The sequence below is a fragment of the Balaenoptera physalus genome (genome assembly GCF_965194825.1).
Source record: "Balaenoptera physalus genome assembly, chromosome: 11".
Classification (NCBI taxonomy): domain Eukaryota; kingdom Metazoa; phylum Chordata; class Mammalia; order Artiodactyla; family Balaenopteridae; genus Balaenoptera; species Balaenoptera physalus.
This window is the reverse complement of record NC_138896.1, coordinates 15,621,686-15,640,594: the sequence shown is the minus strand read 5'-3', so window position 1 is coordinate 15,640,594 and position 18,909 is coordinate 15,621,686. Positions and strand designations below refer to the sequence as shown.

Sequence of the window (18,909 nt, the reverse complement as noted above, 5' to 3'; positions counted from 1 at the left end):
CATACCTGCTGAAACCAAATTCTCATCCAGAGGCTAGGAAATGAACAAAGGGGGCAGTAATACCAACTGCAGGCAGACACAGCCCACGCAGGTACACAGGCCTGGCTGCACCAACAGGGGAGGGAGGCCCTTTGTAAAGAACCCTTTTTATTGTGACTCTTTCACCTCCCCCAACCCAGCCTGAGCCACGAGAAGAAGAGTGTTGTCAATGAGACAGGCCAATTTTACCCATCTTACACAATCGTGCATTACAGACTTTCCAAGAAGACGCCATTCAGGGTGAATCACCAAATTCAGGATGAAAAGGTTTTGATTTGCAAAAGCACTCAAGCATTTCTCTTTAGAGCTGGGGATGGCAGGGAAGGAACCGACGTGCACGCAGCTGCTTCACCTTTGGGCCAGGTGCACTGGCAAGCACTCCCTAGGGGAGCGGGGCGAATGCACCCAGCATTCACAGGCGCCTTTGTCACACGCTGGGCGCCGGGGGCCATGAATGCCTTATTTAAGGCAGAAAAGAATGAGAAGGTGCTGGTGACTGTGGGGTATTGAAACGCGTGGAACTGAGTCAAAGCATGAACTGCGGGTTAACATCAACTGAAATTAATGTTTAAATTTTCAGGTTCTCAATTCGATTTCATCAACACAGGTAAGAGGTGATGAGAAAGAATGCTAGATTGAGGATTGTATCATCTTGGATGATTTCAGCTACTGATGACAGAAAATTTATCTCAAGTGACTTAAACCCTTATTACTCATAGTGTGGGCTCAGGACCGCCGGGATCACCATCACCATCACCTGGGGGCTCGATGGAATTGCAGAATCCACAGCCCCAACCCAGACCTGAGTCAGAATCGGCACTTTTACAGGACACACAGGTTATTTGTAGGCACATTATGGTTGGAGAAGCCCAGCCTTAAACAAGAACTCTGTTTTGTTTTTTGTTTTTTTTTAATCTCAGAGACCAAGTCGACTAGAGGTAGGCGGTTCCAGAGTTGGTTAATTCAGCAACTCAACAATGTCAAGAAGGGCCTGTGTGCTCTTTATTTTTCTGCTCTGCTCTGGTAAGTGTGTTTACTTTTATACTCCGATTTATCTTCCTGCGGTCACAGATGGCTGCAGAAGCTCCAGGCATCACCTTGAGCAGCTGAGTGAAGGGGTAGGAAAAAGGAAGCTTCCTCTTACCTATTTTAACCTTTTTAACAGCAAAGGAACAGTTTCCAGAATCCACTTAGATTTCCTTTCACGTTATACGTCTCATATCTGATTGTCCAGAATTGCAATCACTTGCCCATTCCTAAACCAATAACTGGCAAAAGGATTAGAATAATGATGATTGGCTAAGACCAATGAACATTTAACCTCTGGGACCAGGTAGGAGCCTGGTCTTCTTTGACGCACATGGTGATTAATATATGAACAAAATGGGTTTCTGTAACTTGGAAGAAATAAGAGTGGGTAGGAGAGACAGCAGGTGGGAAAAGCAACAGTGTGTGCTGCAAGAATTTTTTAAAGGCTGCTCACATATATTTTGGGACATTAGGAATTTCCTCATGAGTGTTTGTTTGAGAGATAAAAATGAACCCTCCGTGAGGGGTCCCTCTATGACTGAGCCAAGAGATGCTGTCCGAGTGACATGTATAGCCTTGGATAGTTGGTGTTACAGAAAGTTCTTAATAATAGAATAATGCAATTATAAGTTTTAAAACTAGACAGCTAGAAGGGACGTTTTAGATTACTTAGTGTCATGCCCGTACACTCTACAAATGAACAAAAAATCTAGATGATCTGTACATTGATCAGCTATGTGCTACCATCTTGATGGAGGTAGTTCATTCTTTCAATTTGACATCTGGACTTTAAAGAAGTATATAATTTTACCTTTCTGGGGAACATGAATGATTATGTAGAATGAATCACATAGAGGCCATTTTAAGACCATCTAAGAGAAATAGGATTCAGGTAAGCAGGTTGGAGGATCCCAGATGCCATGAAACCATAAGACCCCAAAGAGTAGGATCTGTCTGATGCAATCTGTAGGCACTTGGCAAGTGTTTGTAGAACAATTATCAGTGGGTAAATGAATTAAATGTAATTGTATCTTTCTCTAAAGAAAATTTTCATGTGACCTACCTTCATCATTAGCATTCTTATTTGCTATACATTGTTTTTACTGGTTTGTTCTGAATAAGTGGAATAGAACCAATGGATTCCTGGGCATCCAGGATACTTTCTCTTTCATACTCTTATTTCTGAGGGTCTGAAAGAGAAATGCAAATACAATATTAGGCTCCATTAATAAATGAGATGAGAAAGCTGAAGTTAAGCGAAGTTAATTAGCCTAAGGACAGCCACTTACCTGTGGAGTTGGGATTTGAACTCAACACCATCTGACTGAGCCTTTAACACCATGATAGTAGTTAATCTATCTAAGCATTGATTATATGCTAGGCATTGTTCTAATGTGTTATCCATGTAATCCTTGCAAAAAGCCAATGAGGTGGGAAATGTTTATTATTCCACTTTACAGGTAAGGAAACTGAAGCTTAGAGAGGCTGAGTAACCTACCTGTATCTACACAGCTATCCCTGTTAAGCCTGGGCATGAACTTATGTCTGTCTGACCCTAGAGCTCCATGCCCCACTGTCATGATGGTGGAGCCCAATATTGTATCCTATGTTGCTCAAGAGAGCAGAATTCAGATTTAGAAAACCTTTTAAGAATTGGTCTGTGCCCACAATAGACTTGTCTGCCTCAACTACACGTGAGCTGGTGAAAGGTAGCAAACATTGTCAAGGAGGCATAGCTGAATTTACTGCATGTAATTAGAGGTAGGATTGGGTTATTTCTAAAGTCTTTTTCAAGAATGGGGTTCTATAAATAGTCCAAATCTTTTTTTAGGCACTTTTATTTTCAGTACTGGGCCATTCACTTAATCAGAAGTGTATACTTTGCAAGGGAAAGAAATAGGTAGAAAAAGGAGACTCTTATTTTCATCTTCTTGTCCTTTGCTCTCCCACATGCCTACCCCACCTCTAGCTCTTACACTCAAACCCCTACACTTGCAAATTTACTGTAGATGACATTCTTTTCCGCATCTGGTAAAGCAGTTTCCACACTTTCCCTCTTAAATAAGAGTTGAACAGTGTTTAGATATATTTACCATTCCTCCCCCAAACACCAACATCTGATTATCTAAAAGCACGTGTCTTAAAGTTGTGAGCGAGTAGTCAAAGCTTCCATCGATGCAAAGCTTAGATAACACTTCAATGCAGAAAGTATTTGTTTAATTTCTGTGAGGTTAAGATGGTAGTCAGTGGAATCTCTGATTGGTTTTGAGAAATGGATACAAATTTAATGTTTGCCCAGACAAACATTTTCAAAGGTCTCTATTTAGTTTGGCTCCGTTCTGGGGAATGATGCTTCAGTAACTTGAAACCTTACTAAGTGAAGTCATCCTGTCTTTGAAACAGTGGGCTTGAGCTCAGAGGGCAAGCTTCTCAGGCTAATACTGGGCACTTTCTTTTTTCTCTCTCTGCCTCTCTTCCCTTTTTCTTTGTCCTGCACTCTCCTTCCTTCCGTTGTCTATCTTTTCACTTTGAAAACCGTTGATTTCAAAAATGCATCTGTAGCTGTTAATTTTGCATGTATCTGATTTTATGGGTTTGTGGAGCTCCTGAAGTTAAATTAATTTTAAATGGATTTTAATTACTAATGCTTTGGGCCATTGCCTTTAGCAAAGTCAACAAAACAATCAGGGTTACCTTAGTTTGTCTCTTTGAGGAATATATTCACCCGTTTGGGTGAATACTTACTAAACAGGGCAGTTTTCTAACTAGAAACATAAATAAAATAAAGCTACTGCTATATTTGAAAGTCTGAATTTATTTCTTTTTCAAAAACAGCCACCTTTGATTTAAAAAATAGGATTTTAAATGAGCACAAAGGGATTTCTGTTTGTCAATAATACCTTGTTATTTTTCAAAGGTGGAGAGGGTCCTAGTCGTAATATTATGCTATGTAAATGCTGAAGCAGAGGCTAAATTACGACCTGAAGGTTTGAATTCTGTTCTTAGCCCCACACAGAGTGCTTTGTATGTAACAGTAGAGAAACTGGGTTCCTTCTCAATACAGTGTCCCCTTGTAAATTAAGGGTAATCAACTCCTAGTTGAAAAGTGAAGGGATAATGAGACAATGTTCGAAATGGCTTTTAAGTGTCTACCTATAGAGGTTGAAGGTGAAAAAAGAACATTGTGTTGTCTGTGAATACTCCCTCCCAGGAGGGAAGGCTACTCACGTTGTTCCCAGTGGAATGTTCTGTTCAATCAGGGGCCATCACTTGAGTGGTTTGATAAATAATAAGCTTAGATTGACTGCAGATAAAAATGGGAAAGGTTGATTAAGTCATTTAGTTCCTTGACAATTTTGCAAACCAAGCAATTTCTGTAAGGATCCGACTTAGACCGTGTAGTACACCGTCCCATCAAATCACCAAGGTTCTGGGCTCCCCCTCCTGCACCTTCCCCCAGAAAAGATCGCAAGATTTCTACTATTTTCTCTGAAAATTGTTATCAAATTTCCTTCATCTAAATGTATGCTACTATTATTAATGATTCCCAAGTGGTCTCTAATACCTCTTTTATCCTTCTTAGTTGAAAACATGCTAAAATACACCCAGGTAATAGAAACACCCATGGTTGTCAGCTGGTTAATTCATTAATCAGTTAAATTCATTGTGTAGCTTGACAGATATAAGAATCTTTCTAAGCAGAATATTAAATCTCTATCTTAATGTCCAAATACATGAATATAGACGATAATTAGAAAGGAAATAGTGATTTAAATAAAAACTCCAAATATAAACTTCCTGGGACAAGTTCAGGAAGAGAAAAGGAATTTTTTTCCCTCTAGTTTCTCTCTAGAATTGACTTCCCACTCCTATTTAAAGCAGCCCCCAATAATCCTATTTAAATCACACAGTGTATCTAAATCTGCAAAGAAATAAATATACAAGCAATTATTTATTAATAGCAACAATATATTATGAGTGTCTAATGTTTTATAGTTTCCAGAGTGTTTAAACTCGTTCTTTTTAGTAATATCTGCTTATTTCCATCCAGGTTTAAAAAATGATCTATGTAATTGTTTCACCTTTATAATAGGATTCATCTTTCATTCATGTAATACTTGTTTGATTCATGTGTATTTGAAAATTTAAAAAGTAGATGACGTTTAAGGGCACCCATGAAGTTCAGATTCCAGGGTTTTGCATAAACACTGCCATAGGCAGGCACATGGACACGCACACACACGTACATCCACTCTGCTTCTTTATCTTTGTCTTGGCTGGTATTCCTGGTCAGAAATTACTTTTCTTTCAAATCCCCCTTGATAACTCAGATTATCTGTGATTGCTTTCAATGGTTGCCCACCATTAAGGAGTTTTCTTTTTCTTTCTTTTTTTTCAAAAAAGATTTATTCATTTGGCTGTGCCGGGTCTTCCTTGCAGCATGTGGGATCTTTTGCCGCGGCAGTCATTGCGGCGTGCAGGCTGTTCGTTGCGGCACACGGGCTTCTCTCTAGTTGTGGCGTGAGGGCTCCAGAGCGCATGGGCTCTGTAGTTTGCGGCATGCGGGCCCTGTCGTTGAGGACTGCGGGCTCAGTAGTTGTGGCATGCAGGCTTAGTTGCCCCGCGGCATGTGGGATCTTAGTTCCACAACCAGGGATCTAACCCGCGTCCCCTGCATTGGAAGGAGGATCCTTTACCACTGGACCACCAGGGAAGTCCCAAGGAATTTTCTTTAAAGGCCAAGAGGCTGGATAGAAAAAAAGATGAATCAGAGAAAGGAAAAATAAAAAAAAACTTTGAAGAAGAAAATATACTTGGGTAAAAGAGGGAAAAGCAAATGACGTCTCTTTTAGTTATACGGGTATTTCCAAAACTTGTGCTTTTCTCCACTATGTATAATTTAAGTTCCATATGAATTCTCAGTACTTTGGAATAGATTTTGGAGTAAATTTTCTTGTTCTGATTCACCTTAAATATAGATCACTATTTGAAAAAATAATAAGTGATAACTTATTTTTTCAAGTAAACGGGGACAGAGGAATTGACCATAGGGAACCTCAAAAAAGAAGCAAGGGAGAGGGGAATTTGCAGGGTGAAATGAAAGTGTTTGATAGGAACAAAAACATAGGCTTGTGATGACAAAATCACAGAACTTGAGTGATGAAGGGAACCTCAGCTCATCTTTAATTTCTTTGTCTCTGCGTCTTGGGTAGTTACATGCACGTAAAGGAGCCTCCAATGAAAATGTCTTCACAGTCATATTTTATCGCTGTTGTGCCCCTCTATCCCCTCATTCCAGCCACACAGGCCTTTCTTTACTCCCCCAAACATTCAAGATTCCCCTCCTGTCTCAAGGCCTTTGCAAATGTTCTACTTTGTTGAAAAAGTCACCAGAAACAGCATTGATCTAGAACATGTTTGGTCTGCCAGGACAACCCATGATAACAGCTGGTTCTACAGATGTGGAGTGTGCCACACAGCATCCTAGCAGGGTCACTCCAGTGGGACACTGGAACACGCTGTCAAGGAGAGTGCAGGGCAAAGTGATGGCATGCCACTGAGGAGTGAATCTCAGTAACAGCCAAGCACCTAGAAGAGGCATCAAAGGAGAAAGAGAAGTGGTCATGGAAATGGGATGTATCAGCTTAGGGCAATGTCTTAGGAGACAAAGAAAGAAATGTTTTAAGAAAACAGATACAACCAGTATTGGACATGGTACTAAGCACAGGGCTGGCAGGTAGAAAAACACTTCATGGTGCCATTCATTCATCCATTCTTTTTTTTTTAATTTTTTTATTTTTTAAATTTTTATTTATTTATTTATTTTTGGCTGTGTTGGGTCTTCGTTTCTTTGCGAGGGCTTTCTCTAGTTGTGGCAAGCGGGGGCTACTCTTCATCGCGGTGCGCAGGCCTCTCACTATCGCGGCCTCTCTTGTTGCAGAGCACAGGCCCAGACGCGCAGGCTCAGTAATTGTGGCTCACGGGCCTAGTTGCTCCGCGGCATGTGGGATCCTCCCAGACCAGGGCTCGAACCCGTGTCCCCTGCATTGGCAGGCAGATTCTCAACCACTGCGCCACCAGGGAAGCCCCCATTCATCCATTCTTTTATCCAGCCATTCATTCTACAGATATGCATGTGTAGCTAAGTGCCAGGTGCTCATCACAGAGAAGTAAAGAAAACAAACACGGTCCCTGCTCCATCCTAAAGCTTATATTCTGGGGGAAGAGGGCGTGGGGTGAGGAGAGACAAGAGACAAATTCAAAATAAATATATAATATAGTATCAGGTGGCAATAAATGCTATGGATAAAGCAAAGCAAATTAAGGAGATAGAAAGATCAGATGGTACTACTTTGGGTAGGGCAGGCAGGGAAACCGCTCTTGTGGGAGGATATTTCAGTGTAGAACAGAATGAAGTGAGGCATGAGATGCTAGCGTTTGTGATGATGGATGAGATGCTGTGCTGCTGAAGACTTGAAGAGGATGGCATGAATGGTACCAGGGGACGAGAGAGTTACAAGAAGGAGAAAATGGTCAACAGTTCAAATGCATTGAGACGTCAAAGTAAAGGAGAGGAAAGTGTTCATTGGATTGTCGGGTTTGACCACTAAGGAGGTTAGTGATCCTGAAGAGAACAGTGGCAGTGACTTGTTTGGGAGACAAACTGCAAATGATTAAGGAGTAAGAGGGTAACAGGAAATGGATAGAGGGGAGATATTTTTTAAACAGTTTAGCGATGAAGGAGAGTGGTTAGGGGAGTAGCTAGATACAAAATGATATAAAACTAGTTTTTTTGTGGTTTGTGGTTTTTTCCCCCTCTAGACTAGGGTTTCTCAACCTTGGCACCATGGACATTTGGGACAGACGATTCTCTGTTTTGGGAGCTGGTGAGGGGACTGCCCTATGCATTGTAGGATGTTCAGTAACATCCCTGGCCTTTACCTACTAGATGCCAGTATCACCCCCTCCACCCAGTTTTGACAACCAGAATTATCTCTAGACATTGCTAAATGTCCCCTGGTTAAGTCACCCCCATTTAAGAACAAATGCTCTAGACCAAGATGACCTGTGTCGTTCGAAATGATGGAGAAAGAGCCCCTGGAGAGGGAGAGAGAAAAGAGATTGAAAACGAAGGGTCTCAATGTGAGGAGCCATGGTCAGGAAGTTCAGCTCGTCTCCCCTGCAGAAAAAGCAGAACTATAGGACCTATTAGTCAATGCTGTGTATTATGAGTTTAGGAATAAATGTCGTTACTCCAAATTAAGAAGGGAGCATTCAAGCTGAAAATTAGAAAAGAAAAAATATATTTGTTGTAACAATTTGGAAACCAGCATGCAAACTTTCAAGGAAAAGCAGTATTATTAAAAAAGAGACACCATCAGTTATCCTTTTACGTTTTAGTAGGATTAAGACAAATGAGCACACAGTTTGAGTTGGAGAGTAGATCATGTGATTCACAAATTGCCCCTTAGCCTGGGAAGTCCTTAACTTGGGATTGAAGACAGATGTTTCTGATGTGACTCATGTATTTTTACCACTTTCTCATGGGCACAGACCAAGTTTATTCCTTTCTGTGTCCTGGTGATGTCAGTGTCTTGTTTACACAGGATGAGCCAGCCTAAGTCAAAACTAGCCCTAAGTCATGTGGTATATGGTAAAAATACAGAGGCGGGTTTCTCTTTAGACAGAATATAGTTGCAGGCTCTAGGGGAATAGACTCGATTTCTGGGTTGAATACATGAACTTTAGATATTTGGGAATGTTCTAGAATAACAGAATTTCAGAGTAGAGAAAGATTGTCACAGTTACCTCCACAAACATTTTACGATTTCTCAAGGTGGTCTTTCAAGTATTGCACATTAAAAATACACAAAAATTGTCTCCTAGGGACAGAACAAATGTGAATATACTACTTGGCAATTAAGTATTTTCCCCCCTAAGTTAAAATCAAATGTTCATCTATACCTGAAAAGACAACTGGCATTTATTGAAAACATACTATATTAGAGAGAACTACTATAGTTATTTTATGATGTGATTTCCTTAAAGCCTCATGACAATTTAGTGAGCCAGGTATTATTCCCATGGGCAAGCAAGAAAAACTAGCAATCATGCAGAAAATGATACTGCAAAACCTAACAATGTAGAAACAGCTGTTTTATGTCCAGAGTTGATTTGGATATTCCTCCCCCAATGATTTTTACCTGTTTGATGAGATCTCAACTTCTTTTTAACAGTAAATACACAAATTGAACTACTTTGGGACTGATATTCAGCAATTGATTTCATCCAGCCTGACTCTGGTCAGTAGAGTTGAGTTAGCAGACGTGATTTCGGTTCCCCATGTCCTGTCTAACAGAACACCCTTCAGCCTCTCCTGGCAGACCTCTCTAGGAACACACTCTGGAAATGATCCCTTGAGGCTCCTATCAGATGTCATGAAGAGGTAAGTTTCTTTGAGATTTAAATTATGGACTTGGGTTTGGCCATTGGCCTCCATATGAGAAGATAGTTACGATCTTTTAATTGAGTATAGTTTTTGTAAGCAAGCTTGTGTTGCAAGATTTGTTGGACTCTATTACATCTAAAAGAAAAAACCCCTCAGAAAATCATTAATTTCTAATAAGTAACATTTCAATTATAAGGACCCTTTCCGGTAGTTCTGGTCTAATCTGTATATTTTCTTAACTTTCATGGTAACTGTTACTATGTACTTGTTATACTATATATATATACATCTTCTGCTCTTAATGTTTTGTTTGTTTGCTTGCTTCCTTTTCATTTGGCTCTTAAGAGCCCCAATAACCCACAATAACTTGCAGACTCTATTTAGCCCTGGGGAAAAAAAGAGCATCTCTGATAAGCATCACTTCTCCCAAACATTATAAAGGGATACACTGAAGTGACTTAAAAAAAAAAAAAAGAAAGAAATCTGTGGATATAAGCTTCAGGATATTCAGTGTAAAAGCATCCCAGGAGTCTTTAATCCAGCATCTCACCCAACTGAACAAGGGATCTCTTCCCAATGTGCCTGCAGATGAAATGATTGGGAAGGCACAGTTGGGTGGGCCAGTGGGGAAAGATAGATGAGTGGGCTCTGTGTATGTGAGGTGGTCAGCGAGAGAGGCAAATCCCTCCCCCTACTCCCATGGCTGTATGTGCCACTCTTCCTCTATACAAAGACAATTTGCTTTTCATGTAGTAATGAAGAACAATGTTAACAGACAAAGGAGCTTCTAGTTTATTATTGTGCTGTCTTTGACTAGAGCTCGATGCTGGGAAAAATGGTAATTCACAGTGTGAATGCTTCTTTTCCAGCCTTACGGGTTATGGCTGAGCATGTACATTGTATATTGCAGATGGTACAATAGAGAACACTGTGAGAACGAGGAAAGAATGAATTACAGCTTTTTTTTCCCCCTTGCTAGCCAAGAAACCAGGAATTTCTTCACAATGATTTTTATTTATGTCTGTGTGTGTATGGGTTATTCCTGAGCAATATACACTGCTGGATTCTGATAAATGATTTTAGGTTTTAGTGTTTTTAAATTAATGTATAAAATCTACCAAGATGTTCTTAGAACACCTGTGTTCTCCTGCTTTTTCCCCCAGTAAACTGATACAAGGCACAGGTGGTGCCTCATTAACTTATTTCATGCAAATAAAAACATATTGCATGATTTCTTCTCCTTAACTATATAATCACTGAAACATGATCGCGCTGATTAATGCAACAAACTTTGGGAGGGGAGCATTCAGCATCTTTTGTCGGTTCTCTTATGCTGAAGGGATTTGCAGTCCTTGTAAATCTGATTTAAATGGAAACGTAGTGGGAATGTCTCTTTCCTATGTAAGAAATACGTTTTCCTCTAGTCTTTTCTGTATGTCATAGGACCCTCCGCGATATAAAATTGGAGATACAGAATTGGAAAAAAAATTTCCAAATTTCCCATGGAGGTAGAGGAATTGGGAGCCCAGATGAAGAGCCATCTCAAATAAGCATGCTTAGGTGTCTTGATTCAGTGTTCAGATATTCTTATCGATGATTTCCAGAAAGTGACATTGATTTGCTTTGGAAACAATGATGGAAAAATAGTGAATGTGTACTGGAATGCTTTTAGAGTTCTAAAATCATACTGGAAAATGTCCGAGCATTCCAACCCATCTATAAACAGTACCATGCTGTATTTATGGGGGATGGCAAGTCTGTTTTTAAAAGTCTTTTGCAATATTATTTCTGTTTTTAATTTATTGAATTAAAGCCAGATTTATTCAATTAAGATAATACACTTCAAGGTTAACTGCCATTTGCTGTTCATTTAGGCAAGCTATTGTACAGTTATGTAAATTTCATGAACAGAGACACTACTTAAGTGTCTTAATTACAAGCAAAAAGTGTCATTTAAATATGAATTAAGTGAATAGTTGCCAGTATTTCCTGTTCCTGTATTTTCTATCTTCTTAAAATCTAAGGGCTACCCTATGATCTGTACTGTGTCCTAAGATTCTTTTTCCTGTAAAAGAAAAACACCCCTACTACTAAATATTATTTTTAAGGGTAGGAAAACATGCAAAAAATGCCGTCATCTCATTGATAATGAAGCAGAGAAATATCTAAATAAGAAGGTGACCATTTTTTCCAGTTGGCCCCTGACAGTCATTTTCACAGTTACTGAAATTAAAAAAAAATTATTCCATCTTATACTAGAGGGGATAATTTGCTACATGTGTCATTTGCTCAAATTCACCCTACGTGTGAATTCGTATTTTTAAAAATACCCTCTTTTAAATCTACCCATTTATAATGCATCCAAACATTCAGTTTTCCGACTCAAACGGTGGGATGAGCATACTTTAACCACCGCTTTAACTTTGTTGAAAGAAACCGTTATTTTAAACTGAGAACTGTCACAGCTATAGCTGTGGTTAGCGAAAGTGACCCATAACCTGATACTCTGCTGATTTCTGTGAAATAATGCCCTACGCGTGTCTGACTTAACTGACAAATATTGTTTTCGTTTGTCGCTGTGTTTTTGGATAGTTCTTGTGTATAAAAATGATCTAGAGACCAATCTGGCATTAATCACAACGCGGAAGGGAAGGAGTCACAATTAGTTAATGAAAACCACACCTCAGTTCTGTGCAGTCCGTTCTCAGCTCCTGTCCGGAGCCAGAAGGCTGCAGGCTGGGAAGATATTTCCCAGCCGCCCCTGAAGGTAGCTTCTGCTCGCTCCCCCAGGAGTGAGAAGTTCACTATTCACTCAGTGCTTGCATCATCCCTTCCAACATGTTCCCACTGATACATTAAAGGAATTAATTGCTCATAATGATCTCACCATCTGTTAACAGAGGTTCATACCTACAGGCTGGTGGCATGCGGTGGTTCTATTCAGGGATCAATAGGCAATGCCGGGCGGACGCTTTCCCACATTGCCTGCCTTTGCGCGCTGAAAGGGGAGGAGAGCTCGGTGCCGGCCATCTGCTCCTTGTCTTTCTGTGAGAGACCTTGATGCGGTCCAGCACAGCTCTGATCTGACTCCAGTCCGATTGGAATGTGGCTGATCTGAGAGCCTCTCAAAGCTGTGAAAGTGAGTCAAAAGGAGATGCCCATTGTCCGGCAGGGCTGAAAGAAAATGATCACTTTAAAATTCATAACTCCCAGGTGCCTGCCATCTATTCATGGGAAAAACCCTCTGAACTTCTCTTCATTAAAGAGAGAGAGGGGAGTCTTGCTAAAAAGAGAGAAAAGGAAGTAGTTTGTGGGAATGTGCAGGGGATTTTCAGGCTAAACAAATGAGGAATTTGGAATTTTTTCACTTGTATCAAAAGGGCTGTATAGGGAAGGGGAAGCTCTTATTTAAAAAAAAAAGGGGGGGGGGGTGGGGAATCCCTTCCTGGGGCACTGTAGCAACTAATAAAGAACATTTTAATTTTTCTCCGGGAAAATTCAAAGATCACCCTGCCCTTTTACTTTTATTACCTGAAACTGAGAAAAAAAATTCCTTTTTGATTCTAGACAACATTCCTAGTTGATTTCCATTCTTATTCCACTGGGGTGCAATTTGGGTGGGAATTTAGGGAAGAATGAGAGTCTGGGAAATTCCTGAATATGGTACAGGACATCAGTGCACACGATGAAACTCACATCTACCAGGTGTTTCTAAGGAGGAGTTTATTCAGCAGGGTTACCTGTACCCACCAAGTTATCTGTCAGGAGCAGAGTTCTCGCTGAGCCTTTATCAACAGAAGAGCCATGAAGAAATAGTACAGAAAAAATTTTAAATCTCTCTGCCTAGGCAACTGAAGATTCAACTGAGCTCCAGAACCGCGGGAACCACAGGACGGGTGGATCAACTACTCTTGATTATTGGTCATCGTAGAAAATTGATGTTGCATCAGCCATGTAGGAATTCAAAGAGGATTTGTGGATTAATGAATTGAGAGCCAAACAAAAGTACAAACAGAAAGACCTAAGTTCTGTCTCTTGAAAATCTTTTATCTTACAGATATTGACTTAAGGCCTGTAGAGGTTAAGTGACATGTAGTCATAGAATCTCAAAGTCACATGTAGTCATAGAATCTGGGCTACAACCTTACTTGATGGCAATTTTCTTTCTGCTGCTTCATGCTACCTCCCTTGATGGGGAGAGTTTTAAATTATTTTTGCTCAACTTTCCCTAATTAAAATATAGATCAGTATTGCCAACCTAAATAATGTAATAGTTCCTTTTAAAATAAACCCTGAGCTTTTAGGAAGATGACGAATACCAGTATTCATCACTAATACATACAGAATAGAATATTGATCAAATGAGGCCCTAATATCTTACAGAAAATATTGTAATAGATGGCAGAACCTACTGGTGAAACAGGGTAGTAAAGTCTTGTTGGACATCAATAACCAAATACAGGAAGAAGGAACAAGTGTAAGACTTGGCAATCATGCACGCGGAGTCAAAAAATCACTCCCTTGACAAGCAGGGAGTCAAAAGAAGCGAATGGTGGAAAGGAGATAGAAGAATCTAGAAATAACTCAAACTTCTGAAAATGAGAGAAGATATTTCTGACAGAATCTGTCTTGCTTTCTTAACAAAGAAGAGGCCGGCACCTTGACCATATTTTTTTTTTTCTAGAAATTTAGATTCAGTTTATTAAGAATCATTGTTTTGCTTGACTCTTCCTCTGTAGGAACATATCTTTAATTTTCAGTGCAGTGGACGGGAACATAAAATACTCTGAAAAGAATTGTGACACATTGTTTTTATAGCAGGTTGAAGTGAGAAAAAAAGTAAGCAAGGTCGATTATAGATTTGTTCACTAATCCAATTTAATTCTTAAGTTACTAAATTGTCTGACTCTATAGCTTATATAGATAAAGTCAGAATTGGTGAGATATGGGTTGGGAAAAAAAACAACAACAACTCATGACTAGTACAAGTAGTCTGAGAATTGGGATGAAGATTAACAGAAGCCAAAAAAGAATAGCTAATGTTTCTGAAGTATTTCATCTTCAGCCCGGAGCTCCAGGGAGAACCCAGAGATTATTCCAGAAAAAGTAAAAAAAATATAGGTAAACCAATAGAAGAAATGAGTTAAAAGTTACCTACACTCCCCTTACCAGGAAAAACTACCAATAACTTTTTAGAGTGTATATTAAACAACAAAATGAGATCATATTATCTTGAATAGTATTTAAGTTGAAATTATAGATACTTGACCATTTTTGACCTACCAAAACAATGGCAATTTACAAATGGATCAACTTAAAAGCTTTTCACTTAGTGACATATTGTGCACCTCTTTCCTCTTCAATAAATAGGCAACCAGATCTATTTTTAATGGATTCATATATGCTTTAGGAACTGTTTGAATAAGTGTTCTCTGAAGGTTCTGAGTGTCTCAACTCTCTTCAAAATCAGATTTAGAACTGCATGCAGATTTCATAGTAGAACTAAAACAACATGCTGTAGGAATACAGTTCCTCAACCATTTACTTAAAAACATATTTGCTGAAATGTATTTGCTATTTTTTTCCTCTTGTATTGAAATGATAGCCCTCTTCCTACTGATGCGTACTCCTCTTTCATAATTGAAAGTGCGTGAGAGGCCATATTCTCCATTGTTAGGCTAGGAGGACTATAGTTAATGAGGATGTGCCTTAAGAATGAGGCATACAAAGGTACCCAACTCAAACCACAACAATGACCGCAAGCAATGCACTTGAAAACAACAACAAAACCCCAAACGAACAAACCACCAAACCACCAAACATCAATGAAGCACAGTACAGAATTCAAAGGCAGTCCATTTCTTCAGTGGTTTTGGGTGAAGAGAACACAGTTGGTAGGACCACAGGGAACAGCTTGATTCCCGGCTCTGATTTGTGGGTGATGGTCCCCAAAGTTTTATCTTTAAAATTCAGATTCCTAAGGTGCTCTGACTCCCAGAGGAATATATAACTGTGAATGGGTTTGTATCAACTTTATTTCTAGTCATTCTTTTTTCTGTCAGATGTTGTCTGAGATCTGATAACATTGTTTTTCAGGGTTTTTTCCCACAGACTATTATTAGGGCCAGAAATGCCCATCTTTTCTACAGACGAATGTGTTTTCTTTTTCCTTTCAAGGATCCTACAGAAAAATTTCCTCCCATTTTAATTATTCGGTTTTTGAGACTAGTTTTTTTTTAAAACGTGCCATTGTAATCACTTTACATTTGCTCAATCATTGGACTCAACTTTCTTCTCAATCCTTGTGTGCAAATCTAATAAACAGAGAAGATTTTGAAAGCACAAAACAAAAGCAAATACATTTTAATGCTACCCTACACCCACCCTATAATTCTCACAAACACAGGGCTTGTAGGGTTAGCTGATCTCTGGGTTTTATTATTTTCCCTTTCTTTTCTTTCTTTTTTCTTTTTCTTTTTTTTTAAACTGCATGGAAAGTAAAAGTTTATTGGGGGCAAGAGGTTCAACGACTATTTTTCCCTCAAACAAATTAATCTTGTATAACCTGCATTTATAAAGGCTATTTTTAAAAAGAGCAGGAAATAATCATGGGGGCCTTATTTGGAACTCTTGTGGGTTTGAGTTCACATTTGCACCAGCCAGAGATTTTCAATTAGCAGTGCCTTAGAAAACAGGGACCCCTGCCTTTGTCAGTGTCCTGTGCAAGAAGAAGAGCAAATAGATTGGAAATGGTCTTATGGCTCGAGCTCCTGGGAAAATGTAACAGGTGTTACAGCTCAGCTGGGTGTGAGATTTATGAAAAAAGCCCACTCAGACTTTGCCCATAGAATTCTGCTTTCTAGCCAGGGCTTCAAGTAGGAAGAAACTAATGACTTCATTACCATCTCAATTCTGGGAAATGCCTGGTCCAGACCTGAATCATTAAAGGAAAGGTATAGTACTCTGGGTGACCTTCCAAGATCAAAATGTTGTTTAGAGCAATTTCATTAGTCTGAGCCATAAACCTGCAAGAACACACCCTTCAGGAATAACACATCGGCAATAAAATGAGAAAAACAAAACCAAAATAAACGCCTACAGAAAAGGAGGGAGAAAGGAGGAAAAAAGCATATTCTGTAATCATCATGCTGGATTATTTCCTCGACTCTCTTTGAAAAGCCCCACTTCCAGCACTTCTTCCCCTCACTCTGTGTTGTGACATATTAAATGGCTCTTGTCACTTTCTCTTTTCCAGTGGATTGTAACTTGAGGGAGGGGTAGAAGCCAGGAATGATGTCAAATTTCCAAGCAGCAGAAGGTGAAATAAATCTCGCCAATACTGATAGTACTTAATAGTACTAACGGTAGTAGTACTTAACTGGTAGCAATTAATAGTAATTTTTTTATTAGATAATTGCCTCTTTTATTAATCTGCAGTGGGAAAAACATAGTACATGTGAGTCTGTCTCCTGTGCTATTTATCACTAACAATCCTCCATAGCCATTGTATTGTGTTTTATTTTACATTGCTACGTCACTGAAAAAACGAACTTGGCCAGTGAAAATGCAATTTCAGTAACCTTCTCACAGTCTATTTATCTCTAAATGCCAGTCCCCTAGTGGGGAGGTCCCCCACCCCCATATGACTCATTTTTATTATGCTCCCACATGCTCTGCTTTCCAGAACACCTTTGAGAGAAACAAAAAGTCAAAAGACAGATTGTTCATAGGGCCCAAGCTTTAAGGCTTGTGAACTTGCTTTAGGAAACCTAGGTGCCCTCCACTGAACCCTATTCCTGAGAAAGTGGACTTCATATTTAATTCTCTAATCATAATTTCTCTTGTAAAGCGTGGGGCGATGCCTTCCTGGTAGATCTGAGACCCTCCACATCCTGGGGGACATTATGACCCTTGAACTAGAGCTAGTTACCAAGAAAGCATTAGGCTGGATTTTTCTGACACTGCAGGCATTAAAGCCCAATGGGATGACAGGGTTGGAACAAAGTAATTTGGATGACAGAGGGCAACAAATACTGCTGAGTGTGGCAAAATTGCCAATTAAGGGTTTCAGTCCTTGGTCATCACATACCAAACTAATGTCTGCCCATCATTGCAAGTATGAATTAGGGTTATAATATAATTTGGGGCTTATCGTAGGGACCATGTAGCGGCTTATTTAGTGGTCAGAACAAATTGGGTATGATGTTTGGGACATTACTTCATGATGAGGGCTTTAGGCTAGAGATTAGAAACTTTCTGAAAGAAATGTTTGTTAGAAGAATATTTTGCTAAAGAACTATGTCAAAGGAAGTCTTGCAGAGATTTATTGCTATCCCTATAACATTTCTCGACTTCCCTTGTGTATTTTACTTCTACCTATTTCTCTTGTTCAATGTAAATATGGGTGGATGAGAAGGTATAAAAGTCTTACATGAGTAGATTTTACCATTTATAAATTAATCTCACTGAGCTCTTCACATCTGTCCCTGGAGGTAGATAAATGAGGAAACTAGGCTTAGAGAATTTGTTACTTATTCTTAAAACCAGATCTCCAGGCAGATGATCCAATGTTGTTCTTGCATTGTCTTGAACTCCTGGTGACAATCTAGTCTTTGGTCACATTGGCCACTTATGGTTTTTATATAATCTTAAAATACTTCATAGCACAGTTTTCCACACGAGTCTTTAATAAATTCTTTATGATGACAATGAAGAACACTTACAAATTGTTTTACTTGCTATTCCTTCAACCCAGAAGCATCAGCACAACTGCAAAAGGAAAATAGAGATAAAGAAGATACTCCCCTGGTTTGAAGGAAGTATATGAGAGAAAGTTTGTAAAGTGTTAAAAATCGCATTGCGCTGTACCAACACAAAGGATTAGCTTATCGTTGTGTTTGGGGATGAGCTTCAGATTCGATTTTGCAGATCAACTTGCAAAAGCTCAGATACTTATCCTTGGGCTAAGAGACTTGAGGTTTGTTCAAAATAAATGTGCAAAGAATAAAACATTAACTAGAAGGTCGTGAGATGTGGGCACCATTCCTGTTCTGCCCAATGTTTTCAACCAGTCATAGAACATTTCTAGTTCGCTGTAAAGACCATGCACTTGACTTACAGAGTAAGCTGTCCTTGCATGACAATCACTTGAACATTTCACAATAATGGAAACAGTATCTGTATGAGATTCTTGACGTTTTTACTCTTGCTAATGATGTGCTAAGTATTAAGTAGCGAAAAATGATGCTACTGGCCAATTATCAGGATGGCATTATGGTTTTTTTTCATAGTAGGCCTATTTTTAAAAAAGATATTACTTTATTTTCAGCTGGCATGCTCAATCTGAGTTGATTTTTATTTCAGACATTGGCAGAACCAGGAATTGTGCTATG

The 18,909-nt window shown here is 39.3% G+C and overlaps 1 long non-coding RNA gene across 1 annotated transcript in view; it reads left to right on the top strand.

Moving 5' to 3' along the window:
- Positions 1 to 5,810: 5,810 nt before the first annotated feature.
- Positions 5,811 to 18,909, top strand: part of LOC309638858 — a 63,411-nt gene continuing 50,312 nt past the window's right edge. The window contains exon 1 of the long non-coding RNA XR_014251359.1: positions 5,811 to 9,514. This is a non-coding gene — a long non-coding RNA (uncharacterized lncRNA). The remainder of the gene's footprint in view (positions 9,515 to 18,909) is intronic.